The sequence below is a fragment of the Delphinus delphis genome, chromosome 2, assembly GCF_949987515.2.
Source record: "Delphinus delphis chromosome 2, mDelDel1.2, whole genome shotgun sequence".
Classification (NCBI taxonomy): Eukaryota; Metazoa; Chordata; class Mammalia; order Artiodactyla; family Delphinidae; genus Delphinus; species Delphinus delphis.
The window spans coordinates 161,422,599-161,440,241 of record NC_082684.1 but is presented as its reverse complement, the minus strand read 5'-3'; positions in this window follow the sequence as shown (position 1 = coordinate 161,440,241).

The following is a 17,643-nucleotide window of genomic DNA, read 5'->3' as shown; positions in this document are numbered from 1 at the left end:
ATATTAAAATACACCAATCGCTCACGTTAAGTACAATTTTCACAAAGAAAAAAAGTAAAAGGATGTTTATAATTTTGCTTTCAAAATGAGTTGGCTCTAGATAACTCAATTTATAATTCAGTCTCTTGATCAACACTTAATGTGCATAGTCGGGATTTTGAAAAATGGAGAACATCCAACTCACAAATTGTTTTCAAATGGAGTGAAATGTTCATGAATATTAAGTTCACAATGCTGACATAATGTTACATTTTATATACATTCTGTTATTTATTACATTTGATTTTCATTATTTATATTTTGAATTCAAACCTTTTTTCTGGACACAAACATGTCTGTAGGTACTAGATTTCTTAAGGTCTGAAATGGTCTAAAGAACAAGGTTCTTTAGGAGGTGGGAGGTGTCAGGGTAAAGGGCAGAGGGGAAGGGACTGTTCTTCAAAAGGAAACTCATTCTTCTGTACAAGAGAAAAGGACAAAAGAACAGGTGAAGAAGTAAGTGGATAAAATTCCCAACTAATGGTATCTACTTACTCTAGGAGGTAGAAATTGAAATGCTGTCACCTCTTTGTGTGCCTCTGTGTATGAGTGTGTGTGTGTGTGTGTGTCTGTGTGTGTGTGTGTGTGTGTGTGTGTGTGCGTACATGTGTTCTTGAAAAGGCATGATATTCCTTCTGGAAACTTTCTTAGAAGCCAACACCTTGAAAATGTTCTCCACTGATGGTGTTTGGAAACTGTTGCCTCTTTCCCATCCCCTGACATCTAGAGACATCACACCCTGTGGGGTTGGATATGAACAGATGCACAGAAGTACTGCACCTCTCTGTTCAAGCTAAGAAATTGCTTACTTGCCCCATTCTTCCTCCTCAAAGCAACCCCTCTTCCCCTCTCCCCTCATGTTAGGATGCCAGAGGCTGATCAGGGCATTCTTGTCCACCTTTGTGACAACTGCACTCCACTCCCCTCTAAAGTCTTATTTAAAAGAAAGAGGAGAACATATTTTAATATGAATTGTAATACATCCTATTTTCCCCTTTCCTTTTTTTTTTTTTGATAAATACTACATATTTCCTATAGAATAATCAGAAAATGCAGACAAAATTTTAAAAAATACCATCTTTGGGCTTCCCTGGTGGTGCAGTGGTTGAGAGTCCGCCTGCCGATGCAGGGGACACGGGTTCATGTCCTGGCCCGGGAAGATCCCACATGCCGTGGAGCGGCTGGGCCTGTGAGCCATGGCCGCTGAGCCTGCGTGTCCGGAGCCTGTGCTCTGCAACGGGAGAGGCCACAGCAGTGAGAGGCCCGCGTACTGCAAAATAAATAAATACCATCTTTAATACGTCAACCATGTTAATATGTCACTGTTTCTTAAAAAAAATTCATGATAGGAACTATTTTATAATCCGCTTTTTTATTTCAAGTAAAATATTGTGAAGGTCAATAACCATATTTTACAACAAAATGTTTTATAGCTATAGTGTGTTCCATTGTTTAACCATTCTCCTATTGCTGGATATTTGCTTCCAAAATGTCAATATTATAAAGAACACTGTGATGATTATCCTTGTATTTAAATGTGTGTATGCATTATTCTTTTTTTAGTTTTTTAATTTTTTTATTCTTTTTACTTTATTATTTTTGGCTGCATTGGGTCTTTGTCACTGCACGTGGGCTTTCTCTAGTTGTGGTGAGCAGGGGCTACTCAGGGGCTACTCTTCATTGCGGTGCGCAGGCTTCTCATTGTCGTGGCTTCTCTTGTTGCAGAGCACAGGCTCTAGGTGCGTGGGTTTCAGTAGTTGCAGCACACGGGCTCAGTAGTTGCGGCATGTGAGCTCAGTAGTTGTGGCTCGTGGGCTCTAGAGTGCAGACTCAGTAGCTGTGGTGCACGGGCTTAGCTGCTCCACGCATGTGGCATCTTCCCGGTCCAGGGCTCGAACCTGTGTCCCCAATATTGGCAGGCGGATTCTTAACCACTGCGCCACCAGGGAAGTCCCGTGTATGTATTATTGGTTCTACTTACTGAGGATGAACTTTTAGTAGTGGAGTTGCTAGTTATGAGTTTGTACTTTTCAAGGCTGTGGATTCATTTCGAGGTCACTTTAACATAATCCCTTTACTCCTCTGAAATACCTAAGGTCTTGCCATCTATTTTCATCACCTTCTATATAGAGAAGTTGGAGGTGACTCAATGATTTTGGGGACCAGCTTGGAAAAAACCAAAATGTCAAAAATCCAACCTTCTCAAAAGTCTCTGCCTCTTTAAAAATTTGAATCACTTCTTTTCTCAAAGATATCACCACAAAATGGTGTTAGACTCCAAAACTGCAAAGTTGATGCCAGGCAATCCATTTCGGTAATGGGATGCCCGGTGCTGTTTTCAGCATTTGTAGGAATTGAAGGTCACGGGTAGTGAGAGCGAGGTCTTCTCTCCTGAAGCATCGGTGCAATCTTATTCACTTCGGAAATGCTGCAGTGCCTGTGGGAAACCTGAGAGCATCAGCGGGACACTATTATTAAAATCTCCTAATTATTTGAAAAGCCATTTGGGATAATAGAGTAGGTTTACTTTTCTTTCATTAATGTCCCTGGGCAGGCTATAGAGAAGTAAGAGAGTCACAACTTCATTGCTTTTGGCCAAAGGCCATTGCAGTGCTTCCAGATGGAGGGATAAAATAGGTAGAGTGTTCTTCAGAGAAGGTTATACGCTTGTAGACAGAACAGAATTAGCGTACAATTCTTAGTGTACTAACACACAGTACTTTGGTATTGCTTTTCTGAAGAGAATGTCAGATCAATATACTACCATGTCAAATGGACCGTGATGTCTAAAGTAACTGTAGATCTGGCTTTAGAAGGAACTAGTGGGCAAAAAAGAGACAAGAAGGTACATGAAAGTCTGTGACGGACAATAAGTAACTCACATCTTATGGAACAAGGTCTAGATAAGGTACCGGATAAATTACACTGATAAACTTCTGAAATTATCCAAAATACATGTGACAGAGGTCTAGAGTAATAAGAAACAAGTGTCTGTCATAATTCGGTGTAAGAAATACCGTTTGAGTTAAGCTCCTTATACTGTGTACATTTGCCTAAGCCACATAAATTAGTACACCCTTCTTTCGTATTGGTTTTTTATATAGCAAAATTAACATAGAGCCGTATTCAGGGGAGAGTATCTTGAAGGTCACAACAATGTGAAGAAGATGGCTGTGGGGCGTGTCAGCTGAATCACCCAAGGAAACTGGAGGAATAGGACTGGATTTCTTCCACGGAGCTGGCCTGGCAAATTCCCATGAAATTAGGTCACTAGGCAAACGTTCCAGGGCTGGCAGCATACTTACGATTCTCAATCTCCCTTCTATGCTGTTAAAAAAAAAAAAAGAGTCTTTGGTATTTAGAAATCCTGCTAAGGCAGTATCTGAAATAACAGAATGGCTTGGGGGGACACCAGATGAATGCTAAATAGGAGGAAAATATAGAGTTTAGAGAGAGTCCTGAGACTCGAGAGAGAAACTTAGCTACGGAGGCTAAAGGGTGAAGTCACAAGCTAATCAATCAACCAATTAACAAGTATTTATCGAGAAGGTACAGGACACCTGATACCATAGCAACCAGAGATGCTGAGAAGTGCAGGACCTGCACTGGATGCTGCCTCTAGTTCATCTGGAGATTCAGGAACAGCCCAATCAGGGCTACTACGTAGAAAACATCCACCTGGTGCACTCGGCTGCACGTTCAGAGGATGCCATAAAGATAGATGAAGTAATGTGCTGGTCAGTGGCCAGTGTTTTAACTCACAAGACTCATAACCTTCTCATATCTCAGATCTCAAGTTCTGTTCTTAGACACACATTTTCTGGCACTTTCATTTCAAGAAGTCTCTAAACAAATACCAATTCTACACACTCTCAGAAACCCAAGAACGTCTAAGTAATTTTTCCCAGCCAACAGCACAGATATAACGACGTCCCTCTTACTGTCCAATACTTGTTTTAAAATTTAAGAGATACTCTTTAGCTTAGGTAGCTGGGCATCCCTCATTTACAAGTAATGGTACAACTTTCCAGGGAAAAACAAAAGCTTCCCGGGGTAACTGAGTGTCCGTATTCCCTGCACCATGTCTGAGGGCAGCCCCTGGCCCCTCTGTGCTGTGGTCTTTAGCATTATTGCTTGGAAAGGTGACCTATGTGCTTCCAACTATATGGATGAAGATTGTCTCCCATAATCAAAAGAGGAGAAGGTACTGAAAGTCTACTTCCTGTTGCAGTAACGAAGGCCCAAGTAGCCTTTATCAACTGAACCTTGCTGGTTCAATTGATAGTTTTCTAGTCATTGGTTTTTACATGTGGAGAAGCCAGTATGTGTAAAGATACTTATCACCTGCTCCAGTGGCCTGTGGTCAGTGTACTTAGAATATCACCGATAACAACACACAATGATTTTCTTTAAAGATTATCTTGGACTCAGGTCCTAAACTGTCTTTTTTTTTTTTAATCTAGTGAGAAACTAGTGGACATTAGCTACGCTTGGTTAAAAGTTTGAAAACCATGCAGCTAGAGAAACAGTCTTGCAGTGAGTGAAATGCTCTAACTTGACTTTCACACTCTTTTAGTTTCATCACATTGACAGCAGATTTTTACATTTCTTATGAATTTTTGATTATTTTTATCAGACAGTTTGAGAAATTCTAAATATCACATTGCAAACCTAATTATTTTTAAGAAGAGCGTTATGTCACAAATGACTGACTGCTTATCTATAATATTCAGGAAGACTAATCTTATTTGGAAATAACCAAAAGGATCTGTTAAATTATGGATAAAGCATGAATCATTTTCTGCCTAATTATAAAAATAATGAGCAAAATATCAGAAAAATTTGTTTGGGGAATTCTAGTAAAAAAAAAATAAAACAGTTACCAATTTTCCTAATAGAACTTTGGAAGTAATTGTATTCCCAATTTCACGGAAAAATAATTTCATTATTATTAATGTGTTTAATTCTCAGAAGTTAGCTGTGATATTTTTAGTGTAAGCTTGTAAGACATTCATATGTGAATTTTATTATTCCTCCAAGAAAGCAAAAATAAACAGTAAGACTAATTTCAGATAAGGATAAAGACGTCTAGATTCTTTGTGCTCTGCTGCTGAACAACCTTTGGCATATTAATTTTCTGGAACTTGATTTCCACATCTATTAAACAAAGAGGCTAGAAGCAGATCCCTCCTGACGATCATCCTGAGACATACTCTGAAAAACAATGTTCCTCGGACAAATGAATTTGGAAATCACTATACATTGTATCTCCAGTAGGATGTTCACAATCCTGTAGTAAAGGAACTTGCTTATCTTTGTTATTGCCAAAATTCCCCAAAGTGATTTGGCCACAGACTTCTTCCTCTGTTTTCTTTGCATGACAATTAGCATACTTGGAAACACTTTGAGAAACTCTGGCCATATGATCCGAAGGGTGTGCTCCAGATCCCGCATGGTGCTGTCTTACGTAATTCAAGGCAAGACAATGAAAAGTTGAGTCTCACTCTTCTTTCAAGAACAAAAATTGGGATCTTTGTGTGCATTGAAATCCTGTTATTCTTCCTCATGATAGCTTGCTAGTCCCACTTTTTTAGTATCCATGAACATCAAAAGTCATACATTTTATGCAGGCCCTGGACCACAACTTTTTATGCCACTGAGACTTCTGAGCCACTAGCAAATTACCACAACTAGCTTAAGCCTTACTCAATTATGAAACAAATGTCAAAAAGCTCAAAAAGGACAAATGGCTAAAGCCTTGGACAGCCAAACCGAACGTTCACACTTCTCAAATCATTGTAGCAAATTGTTGGCCACGTCTGCTCAATAAACACTTAGTGAAGATATGTTATATCACAACATTATGACAGATACTCTCAAGCAATGAAGAAGAAATGCTCCCATATATGAAAGATTTTTGTCTAGCAGGAGATGAGACATACTAAAATATTAATGATAATAATATACTATTATATTACTTATATAATAATAACAGCAAAAAAACCCAATTACTACTGTTTATTGAGTCTATATTATATGGCAGGCACTACATATACATTATCATTTATCTTGTTAAAAAACCCTGAAAACATAGATTCTATCATTATTCTCCTTTTACAATGAGGAAACTAAGAGAGGAATGATTTGTTCAAGGACACACGGCCGTCAAATGACAGAGGATTCAGACTCGGGTTTACATGACTCTAGCCTCACACGACCTTTCAAATCAGGCTTCCATGAGACTGTAGGCAGAAAAGAAGGGATTCATGAGATAGGGAAACAGTGAGAATTAATTGATATAACTAGGTAGGATCAAATCAAGTTTGCCAGGAAGTGAGCGAGTTGACCTTGGCAAAAAAATAAATAAATAAATAAAAATCGGATATCTCTTTCTCCGAGACAGGAATGAAAAAGATATGGATGAAAGAGGAGACAGACGTGTCAGGAGAAAAAAGCCTTCTAGACTTACTCTTTCCTCACATGAAGACCTGGGGAGGATTCCTAATATTCACTCTCACCCAGGCCTACATGTTTGAACTTGATCTCCCTTTGTTACTCAGTGTGAGCCTGGGCCCAGATGGACACAAGGCCTCGCGATGAAGTATCAAGTCTTCCTTATCAGATCAAGTATCAGTATCCACCTCAGAAACGGAGACCCCAGCCATGCCCCCCAACCATTTTATTTTTTAAACTGAAAAAGCAGGCATAAGATATATTCCAGAATCCCAAAATAACTGAAAAAGATTCTCCCGGGCTTCCTGGGTATGGAGACACAGTTCCCTCATCTTATTGTCAGGGAATCTTTCAAATGCAAAAAAAAAAACACCCATTTGCTCTTAGAGAAACTCAACTGCTGTTGGAAGCCTAGAGAAAGAGCACCTTGTATCTCAACGTACTCCAAATGTAAAGATTTACCTCAGCTTGAAAGGGCGTCTTCATTCCTGGTTCCCAACACTGAGTTTTGGCTTATCCTGGGCACCCAGATTCCTAACAGTGTCAGAGCTGGTAACTGGCAGCTTGTTACCGTTGACCATCACTGTGTGTCTTCCCTATGTGAACTTTACCTGCTTGAAAGGACTGAGAAAAGAACCCCCTATAACCTTTCACCCCTCTTCCATTTGTAACCTTTGAACTTCATGGGGCTTAAACAAATTAAAGTATTAGATTCCACCATGACTCAAAGTAATGAAAACCTTTCTCCAGGGTCTCAGATGAGCTGCAGAAAATAAAGACCGTATGTGAATTTTTTACGTCCATGACGTTGGGCTGTTCAATGGGTGTTTAGAAGGGCTCCAAGAGCATCTTAACCAGGCCTCATCCTAAGGTAAGCAATGGTTTGGGACCCAAATGCTCTGAGTTCTAGCCTCAGCCCCTCTGCTAAATCACTGAGTGGCCTTGGGGCATTTAGAGGAGTTGGGTTAAATTGTCTCTTTTAAAGATCCTTCCAGGACTTCCCTGGTGGCGCAGTGGTTGAGAGTCCGCCTGCCGATGCAGGGGACAAGGGTTCGTGCCCCAGTCCGGGAGGATCCCACATGCCGCGGAGCGGCTGGGCCCGTGAGCCATGACCGCTGGGCCTGCGCGTCCGGAGCCTGTGCTCCGCAGCGGAAGAGGCCACAGCGGTGAGAGGCCCGCGTACCGCAAAAAAAAAAAAAAAAATCCTTCCAGTTCAAATATTCTAGATTTAAGTGGGCAAAATGAAACACCTGCATTGAGGAAAAAACTCAGCTTTGGGTGTGTGTATTTCACAATGCAATGCACACAGATCTCTGTAAGCCAAAGACAGTATTTCCTCTGGACACTCAGCGTTTAGAGTGTGTATGCAAAAATAGACTCATTCATGGGAATCACATTAATAAATTATATGATTGTGTAATAAGTTCAAGCAGTGTGCTTGGCAACAGTTTCTCAACTCTGTCCAATAAAGGGACAAAAATCCATACACTCTGGTCACCTTTGAGAGAGTCAGCAATTATCCTCAGGAGTTTGCAAGTCAGAAATTCTATACCTCTGATGCCTGCAATCCCAGAACCTGTCCACTCCAGACCATAGGACTCTGTGCCCTCTTACTTTGCAATAGGAAGAAGCCAATATAGCTTCCCAACTTGGGGAAGGTCCAGAAGTCTAACAAATGTATCCAACATTTACAATATTATGGAATTAACAATTTACCAAATTAAAGAGAAGGGCTTCCGGTGCCCTTGTTGTGTGTCATTTTTAATAATAATGCAATATTTGGGTCAAACTTTTCCTCTTGCACGTCACTTATGTCCTGAGTACACAAACATTTGGGAAACTGCTGGCTTGAATTCAGAGGTGAAGTATGTAGCATTGGAAGAAAAGAAAACTAACTGATGAACTTAAATCTTGGGTCCATAGTTTAGTCTTGCTCAATCCGTACCAGACTGAGACCAAAATTAAATCTAAGAGATCTCATTCTGTGTCTTAGCTGTCATTTTCCATTTGATTTCCACCAAGAGTGCTACATGTATTGTTTTCTCTCCATGAGGAAAATTCCTATTTTTTTCCCAGACAAATTTTCTGCCACATGATAGGAAAGTTCAAAATAAACGAGATTCTAAACTATACGAGAAAAAGAATATACGTTGGCATCCCCTGACCTGGTGTGGTCCCTGGTGCCCGTAGGTGTTTACTAAATGTTTATTGAATAAAGTTACTAAATTAATGAAGTAATGGGAGAATGAAGAATTTAGGGTCCTAACAACATGTGAGTATACGGAGCTCGCAAATATCTTTGTAAAATGCTACAAGTTTGGATTGGTTGATTCCATTCAGAGACTGGCTCCCTAGCATAATTCTACTGGATAATTATACATTCCATCGAAAATCAAGAACATTCTCTTTACCAATTCAGACTGGTCCCGGCAGACCTGAATCTGTGAATTCTTGGTGTGGTAAATTCTCATCAAATGCCAACAAAACAATGTCTGGAGAAAAATGTTCTCTGTAAATGAGAACAGCATTTTTTTTTTCCTTTGATTCTTCCTAGAATAATTTGTTATAATGAAAGGACACCCCGCTCTCCCAGAGTCATTTCTAAGAAAGTTTAAGTTTAGACTTTTCTCTCAGTGTCTTTCAATAAGGTCTTCTGGAGTGATAAATGTTACTGTAGCCCCATCAACTTTGCAATAAGTAAACATGGAATCAAAGGAAAGCTACCTCTTTTCCCCCTCAACTATGTCCAGTCTCAGCTTTGGCAGTCTTGGGTTCAATTACTAGGAGTTCTGCCAGCATCTTGATATTTCTTCTAGGGCCAGACAGAAGAAGGACAAAGGTGATCTATTTGTATGCTACCACTGCCTTTGCTCGTTCCCCCTCTTGTTCCTATGTACCCAAGCAGTCATCATCTCTATCTTAGTTCCTCTCTGTTGTGTCAAAAGTTAGTGAAGAATTGCCAGGTGGATGATGAACTCTTTCATTTTCAGGCTTGAGTATCCTCAGCTTTATTGGGGAGAAAATAATGTAGAAACTTCTGTGAAGTGAATGAACAGGTTTCATATAAATCAATAACAAAATGATTTTATCTTCCAAAAACAGCTCATTCATAAAAAATGAGACTAACGTTTATTTTCCCCTCTGAAGAATAACACTGGCTCTAAGAAGCTTGTATAGGACTTCCCTGGTGGCACAGTGGTTAAGAATCCGCCTGCCAATGCAGGGGACATGGGTTCGAGCCCTGGCCCGGGAAGATCCCACATGCCGTGGAGCAACTAAGCCCGTGTGCCACAACTACTGAGCCTGTGCTCTAAATCCCGGGAGCCACAACTACTGAGTCCACGTGCCACAACTACTGAAGCCCGCAGGCCTAGAGCCTGTGCTCCGCAACAAGAGAAGCCACCACAATGAGAAGCCTGTGCACTGCAACCAAGAGTAGCCCCCCCTCGCTGCAGCTAGAGGAAGCCTGCACACAGCAACGAAGACCCACTGCAGCCAAAAATAAATAAATAAATAAATTAATTAAAAAAAAAGAAGAAGCTTGTATAATGTTTATATAAGAATTTATTCATTTATCTGACAAATGTTTATTAAGCACTGAATATGTGCCTGGTGTGGTTCTAGTTCCTGGGAAGACAATGGTGAATAATTCCAAAAAATCCCTGTTCTCAAAAGAGACATTTAAAAAACAAACTAATAGTTTAACATAATTTCAGGTGATTCTATGAAGAAAAGAAAAGCAGGGTAAAGCAGAGGGGACAGATGTGCATTTGTCTGAGAGGTAACATCCACATGTAGACCTGAATGACATCAAGAGAAACGTCAGACATAAAAGCCCAGTGGAGGTGTGAGATCAGAAGGTGCTGAAAAGCAAGGGAGGAGGTGGGTGGTGGAGCTAGGAGCCGAGAAGGACAGGGTCCCAGTGAAGTGGGTCTTTAAGCCAAGTTGAAGTTAGAACTTCATCCTCAGCGTAATGGTGAGGAATTGAAGACTTGGATGGCGAGTGATGCAATCTGATTTTTACTTTAAAAGATCACTTTGGCTATTTCATGGGGAAAAAGAGGAAGCTGGGAGCTGGTAGGAGGCTTTTTCAGCAGCCCAGGCAAGCGAGAAATGATGGTGAAAATATCAAAGTGCCAACGAGTAACATCATTAGAACTCTTCCTCTGGGTTTGTTTGGCGTGGGTATTCTTTCATAATCTCTGTCTCAGCGTCACGCCCTCTTAATCTCAGAAATAAGAATCCTGAACAAAAGCATTCTGCAATCATGTCTCCTACAGTTGGGTGTCCAACACATTTTCCCTTCTTGCTAAGCCTAGTTAGACTGCAAGGATATTTATGGAAGCTCCCAAAACGAAGAAAATGAGGCAAATTATGTGAGACAAATGGAGACACGTGATAAAAAGGGGGATTGTTGTTCAAGCGAAGAATGGTAATCGTGGGCTAGGAGGAAAGGCGGTGATGTTGGGATTTCAACACACCAACCAATCCTCAACACTCCCTGTAAAGACGTAGATGGTTGAGCACAAGAAACACACACAAAATTAAATATTCCAATGAACTGGATACTGATTTATTACATTTTCAACACCAAAAATCTAAAGAGTATGGCCAGAGAAAAGGATTTTTGTAGCATTTCTGTGCATCTTTGGCAATGCAGGAAACGTATATTGAATATTCAAATGTTAGAATTGCCAGGAAATGTTCATGGTTTTATGTAGACAAAGGAGGCTTATTGTTTAGTTTGAGACCATTGAAGAAAGTTGGGGATAGACAGACATACGATCTATAGAGTGCTCTTCTTTAAAAGTAGATTTCCGTCCACCAGATATAACCTTGGTGAAGGGAGAGAAAGGAATTTCACCTCCACTCTCTAAGCAGGAGGATGGAACACAGAGAGGTGAGAAGAACTGCTTTCAATTCCGTGAAGATGAGATCTAACCCAGAAACTCCACATCCATCTCCTTATCCACTACGCTGCCTACTCAAGTTTGGTCACTTAACAAGGGTCTGTAAGTCACCACATCCTTTCTTTTCTTTCATGTTGTTTCACTTAGTAGAGGAATGAGTTTCCCTGGCAGGGAAAGTGGAACAAAAGGAAAAAATGCTTATTTGCGAAAAGAAAAAGAAGCTATAAAACAGCATATATGTCTCACACACACACACACACACACACATCATTCATCCTTTAGAAGCAATATATTTTTATCATACTTTTTCTACTTCTAGCCATGAGAAGATCTACTGTTCGTGTAGTTCAGTAAAGAATCAAATAAGTTAAGAAGTAGAAAGTGAAACCCAGGGAAAAAAGATCAAAATGGATCGAAAAGCTTAATTCTGAAGGACAGAGGCTGAAAGAGAATTCCATGGCAATTTACAAACAAAACAACTTACGCAGAGGTTGGTGACCAATTGCTACCAGTGTCGCATAATTGAACGTCTCCTCACTTTTGGTGCAAGGATGCTGATCTAGCTTCACAATGAACACAACAAGAATGGCTTGAAACTTCATTATGAGAATTTCTGGTTAGTTATAACTCAGACTTCTGGGAAATAAAGCAACTGTTGAATACTAGCATGATTTATACCAAGTGAGGGCTTTAAAAAGTAAACTCTATTCCTCTGAGGTCCATTTCAGCCTATTCTCTCTCCCAGTCACTTCCTTCTTTCTATCATTGAATATATCATCCCATGCACTCTTTCCTTTTTCTTCTGTTTTCAAGCCATAACTTACTTCAAGGCATAGTTCAAATACCACAATGGTGATTTTCACCTTCTATAAACCTCTGCAACAAAGCAGACTTTTGGAATTTATAGATATACCATTTGTACTTTCAACGATTGCAAAGGATTCCAATTCTTATTACTTTCATTGGGTACTAGAATCATGGTGTACAGTAAGAAATCACTGACCAGTGTGGGAATCTAGTCTACGACTGAGCATCTTCAACTTAATGAAATCCTGTAGTTCTCTACCTATCTTTGTCACGCAGCAACTCTTGAACATGAAATATGGAATCTTTAGCTTTTATCTCTGCAAATCCCAGATTTAGGTACGATCTACTGTACCTAAAGTCTGTATCATAGAACATAACTAGGGGTCCAGAAAGGATCTAATCTGAGTATACCTCCCCTAGGAATTCTGCAATATGATGGCATGCCTCTTGTTCTTTGATTTACGTATAAAATCATTTCAGCTGGTGAGAAATGAGTTTAAACTTCCTTTTCACAGTTCCTGGTAAGTTATACAAAACATCTGGGAAAAAAAGTGTTTTGGAGAATTTAGGTTCAGTATGCAATGGCCATACCGAACCTAGCACCTTCCAATGATTCTATGAAAACGACATTGAACTTGCCCTCGTACTACAGTATGAAGAAGGGTCCCAGCTCTGATCCCAGAGACAGCCAGTAGGAATGGGTTCTACTTTAAGTCATGGAGAAATGGCAGGGAAGAAGTGGTGTTAGTGCAGGAAAAGTGGGATCGTGCCATGGGAATTTCCACGGTCCAGCTCTATGAACATTTAGCCTAAATCCTTCAAAAATTAGCTCTAATGTATTAAAAAGTAAGAGCATTGTTTAGAGGTCAAGCAAGCTATTACAATTGTTGGTAAGAGATATGATGAGTAGTGGGAGATGGAAATCTCAGAACTGGGAGAACACTGACCAATTCTGCATAAGTACTGAATTGGCTAAAAGACAGAGTAACAATAATTAAAGGTAATAATTATAATACTCATCCTTGATAGAGTGAGTTCTCTTTATGGGTCAACACTACGTACATTATCTCATCTAATCCTTACAACTACTGTTTGAGGTAGTATCATTAAGTCATCTTACAGAGCAGGAAACTGAGGCATAGAGAATTGAAGCAATTTACCAAGAATCACATAGGGCATAAGTATCAGGGTCAGAATTCAAGCTTACACTTACGTGATTTCATAGCTCCTATTCTTAATCCCTATGTTCTAAGTCTTCTACGCGATGGTACAAGGCAGAGGAATGTTCTTGTATCAAAGAACAAAGCCCATGTAAATCTGCCTCATAAAAGGAATCCTAAACCTGGCCACTTGACAGCTGCAGTGAGGTGGGGTGGGATGGGAGACTGATGGGGTATGAAGACATAAGAATCCAGAGGGTTGACCTCAGTTAGAATGGCCCAGCCTTGGATTTCCCAGTAACAGAGGTGGCCTGTAAAACAAAGGTTCCCCTTATATTTTTCTCTAATCATTTAACATGCGGCATGTATCACTTTCAAGGTGAGAACTCAGTCTCTTATAATATTATTTAAGAATGCTTAACATTTAATAGATAGATGAGAAGTTTCATTATGACCCCATGGAAATGAAAGTCAGAGGACTGACCACAATTACTTTTAAAGGGCTTTTCAGTTCCCAAAGGACTTGAGTTTTAGTTACGTCCTCATTTGTAAAAGACATATTCAGATATTCAGGAAATTTCCTGGGCAACAAATGTTTTTCTCTTGGATAGTTATACCCTTCACCTTTGCTTTCAATTCTGAACTTTAGAGCAAACAAGACGTAATCAACTCATGGTCCAAACCTGCAAACCAAGCATATGTAGATTTATGTAAATATCCATGCAAATCAGGCACAGCCACTGGGCTTCTGGGAGGTTGCAAATGGAGCCCTTGGTTCAGCAGAGGTCAAATATCCTTGGATTAGAGCTCAATTCTACATGCAGATTTTTATAGGACAATGGCAGCCCCTAAACACAGCAGTCTTTAAATGCCGTGATAATTCTATGCTTGAGTAGTTTTCAGTCATAATTAGGAAGAGGTGACCTGGTTCAGAGAAAAATGAAGAGCAGAATGAAACTGATCTCTAATGTTCCTGTTTACTTCAGTTGGGTACTTATTATCTTCCTGTCCCTGCTTTCCTAATTTTTTCACGTGCCCATGGAAAGACCTCAGGTGGCATGAAAAATGACTTCTTAAATTTTTCAGCTGGCTTTGATTTGAGTACTGAATTTCTCCAACTTACCTAAAAGACAGGATAGAGAATAGTCCAAGGGCAGTGTCCTTGCAATGGCTTCAATGTCAACGGACCACCTTCCCTGAGATGCTGCACCACCACCATTACCAGTTATATTATCCAAGGTTGTAGCAGCAGAGAATCTGCAATGACAGTTATCACTGTTACTAAGAGCTATGGAATTTTAACTCCAGGGTGATCAGTGAAAAAGGCCATTAGACTTTGGAATGTCCTTGTGGGAGCTTGCTGGATTCTCCTGGGTACAGTAGACTAGGCTATTCCCAGTCCCTCAGTCTCAGGGCAGAGGAGCAGGTCTGCGGAGCAAACGGCGGTGATCATACCAAGTCAGTGTTAGACTTGGAGAAATGAGCACAAATGGTCCTCTGCCATCCATGTGTGTGCGATGGCTATTGAGTTTCCAACCAGAGGTTTTGTCCGCTTTTGCTGCAGGGTTCAATTAATTAAGCTTTACCAACACTTCTTGCCCGGAAACAACACTCATGCAGGAAAACTAACAGTTTCCAACCCTGGCCACTCCCAGTCCACTGCCACCCAGCACTGCCTCCTGGTCTCCCCAGACACCTCGTTTCATACCTGACACTGAGAATATTCCTGTTCTCTGAACGTGTTTCCAGGACTGTGGCCGACGGCAGACACCAGGTCTTTAAACACATTCGCAGCTGAATGACTAAAGAAATGACATGATAGTTTTAATTAATTCTTTGCAATTGAGCCCTATGTTCCTTGGATAAGATTATTACTTCCATGTTCCTCTGGTTCCACTTCTATAAAACAGATCAAAATGCCAATTTTCTTCAATGAAATGGTCTGGAAAATAAGAAAGACAAAAATCTGAAAGCATTTACAAATATCTCTTGTTAAGTTGAGAAAAGGAAATGAGTGACTTTAAAATTAGCCAAATTCCATGAAGTCCTCGTGGAATTTTTTTTTTACAGTCGTCTGTAAAAACTTTATCAGGATTAAGAGCTGTGGTTCTAGTGCTGACAAAATGTGAAAACAAGATTAAAATAGGTGGAGTGGGGCATCTAAAAAGTCAGAGGTGGAGTTCGCTGTGTCGAGGGCAGAGAGCCAAGGACTTGGGGCATAGGGAGTGGGTGCGGGAGCTTTTCTTTAAATAGACAAGAAAAAGCAGGCAAATTATGCCATGGGGAATGGATCACAACCCAGCTTCCAGTTTGCCAGATAAGTACTTTCATTTAGATTGTAAATAATCTCACCCATGGTTAGGTATAAACCAGGTAAGCAGTACCAATATTTGAAAGAGAAAATTGTTCTCACTTCTAATTAAAAGATGTTATAGTCTCAGCTGGCTGTGTTGTCCAAGAATCTATTAATCAAAGAAGCCATTATATCTCTACTTACGTTAATTCCATTATTATATCACGTGAGTTATGTTCAAACATTTATTGCCCAATAATTTTCAGAGAAAAATGTAATAACTTGGGTGGAGATACCATTAATGTGAAGAGATTTTTTTTGGCACAGGAGTTAATGAAGTACATGAAGTAACCCCCAACCCCAATTATAATGAACTTTTCCAAATTCCAAGGCTAATGGGAAAGCTCCAAATGGTGTAAATGAGATTGTAGGATTCCAGCAGCACCCTGTGAAGGTCAGTTTAGTCCTAGACTTTTGCAAGGATAAGAGCAAGTGAACAAAATCAGGACTCTTTCTCACCTTCCAGAACACTGGCGGCTATTTCTTACTTGCCCATTAATTTTTTTAGCAACAATTTCCATTATGGAAATCTTTATACACATAAAAAATTACTTTCTAAAACAGGCAATAGATTGTTCCTTTTTAAAATCTCAAGTGTTAGAACAAAATATCCTTACAAAAATCATTCTAATAAGACATTCTATGTTACTATAAGAGGATTTATCATGTGTATTGCCTTTTATCATTGGGCTTGTCAAACTACAGACTTGTGAGATAAATGGTGATAGTAGTCACAATCTTTTCTGTAGGTTGTCTGAGCGATGGTAAGATGAGATGGTCCTTGCTAGACCTAACGCTTGGCTCCAGACCCCTGAAATGTCAGAGGTCTATGCAGATCTGAGGCAGAAAAGAGAGACTGAAAATGAGAAAATGTGGATTTGGGCTCAGTCAATCACAGCATCTCGATGTTTGCAGTGACCTCAGGAATTATCTAGAACAGACCATTCTCCCAGTCAGAGATGAGGTGAGGCCTGAAGCTGAGGAACCCCGTTGCCCCAGTGTAGAGAAGGGTAGGAGAGTGGGGAACCCCCCAGGTCCTCAGGGAGTGGTTTTCCTTTTTTAGCAACAGAAAGTCAACAGACCACATTTGAAGTAAAATAATGTGTGACATCCCAATATATGAAACATGTAAGATAGAGGGGCTGGGTTGAAGGCAGAGGGGGTGGAGGATAGCCATCCCCCCACCAGGCTCTGCGCCATAGTCCCACGAAGTTTTCCTGTGGGAAGTTATCAGACCCTTACATCTCTGGGGAACTGCATGAGTTAGGACTCTTCTAGTTGCAAAGGAAAGAACTCAACCTGAGTAAGGATGAGGTCAAACAAAGTCATAATGATGATCATAACAATTACCTCCTAGACCCAGAGGAGTCACTCAGGCAGCTGGGTTTGAGGGAGGACCTAGAACTGGGACGGTAGGGCATCAGATCTCTCTGTCTCTCTCTGTCTCTGTCTCTCCCTTTAAACACACAGACACACTTCTGAATCCCATGTGCAAAGATCAGGGTGGATCCAGTCTGGGTAGGGCCACCACCTGCGATGGGGTGGGGGGGGGTATGCAGGGAGGAAGGGGGTCACAGGGTCATGGAGTAGACACCTGGCTGCTGTGGGTCAGGGGTCAGGGCCCAGAGAAGAAGAGCTGGTCAGGTCACCCAGCAGTTAGAAAACCACTGAAATAATACACGGGAGGTGGAGACACACAAACTGGAATGGGACCGGAGCCTGGAGACCAACTGAGTTACAGGTAACCAGGCCGGGCATCTGAGCACAGACGTGTGATCCAGGACTGCCAGGGGTCCAGGCAGCAAAGGCACTGCTGTTCACCACCTGAGTCCCCAGGACTAGGTGGTGTCTCAGACCCCAGACCTGCATGGCAGTGGGAACCTGGGCACCACGAGGAAGCGGGCAGACAGCACAGGGAGCT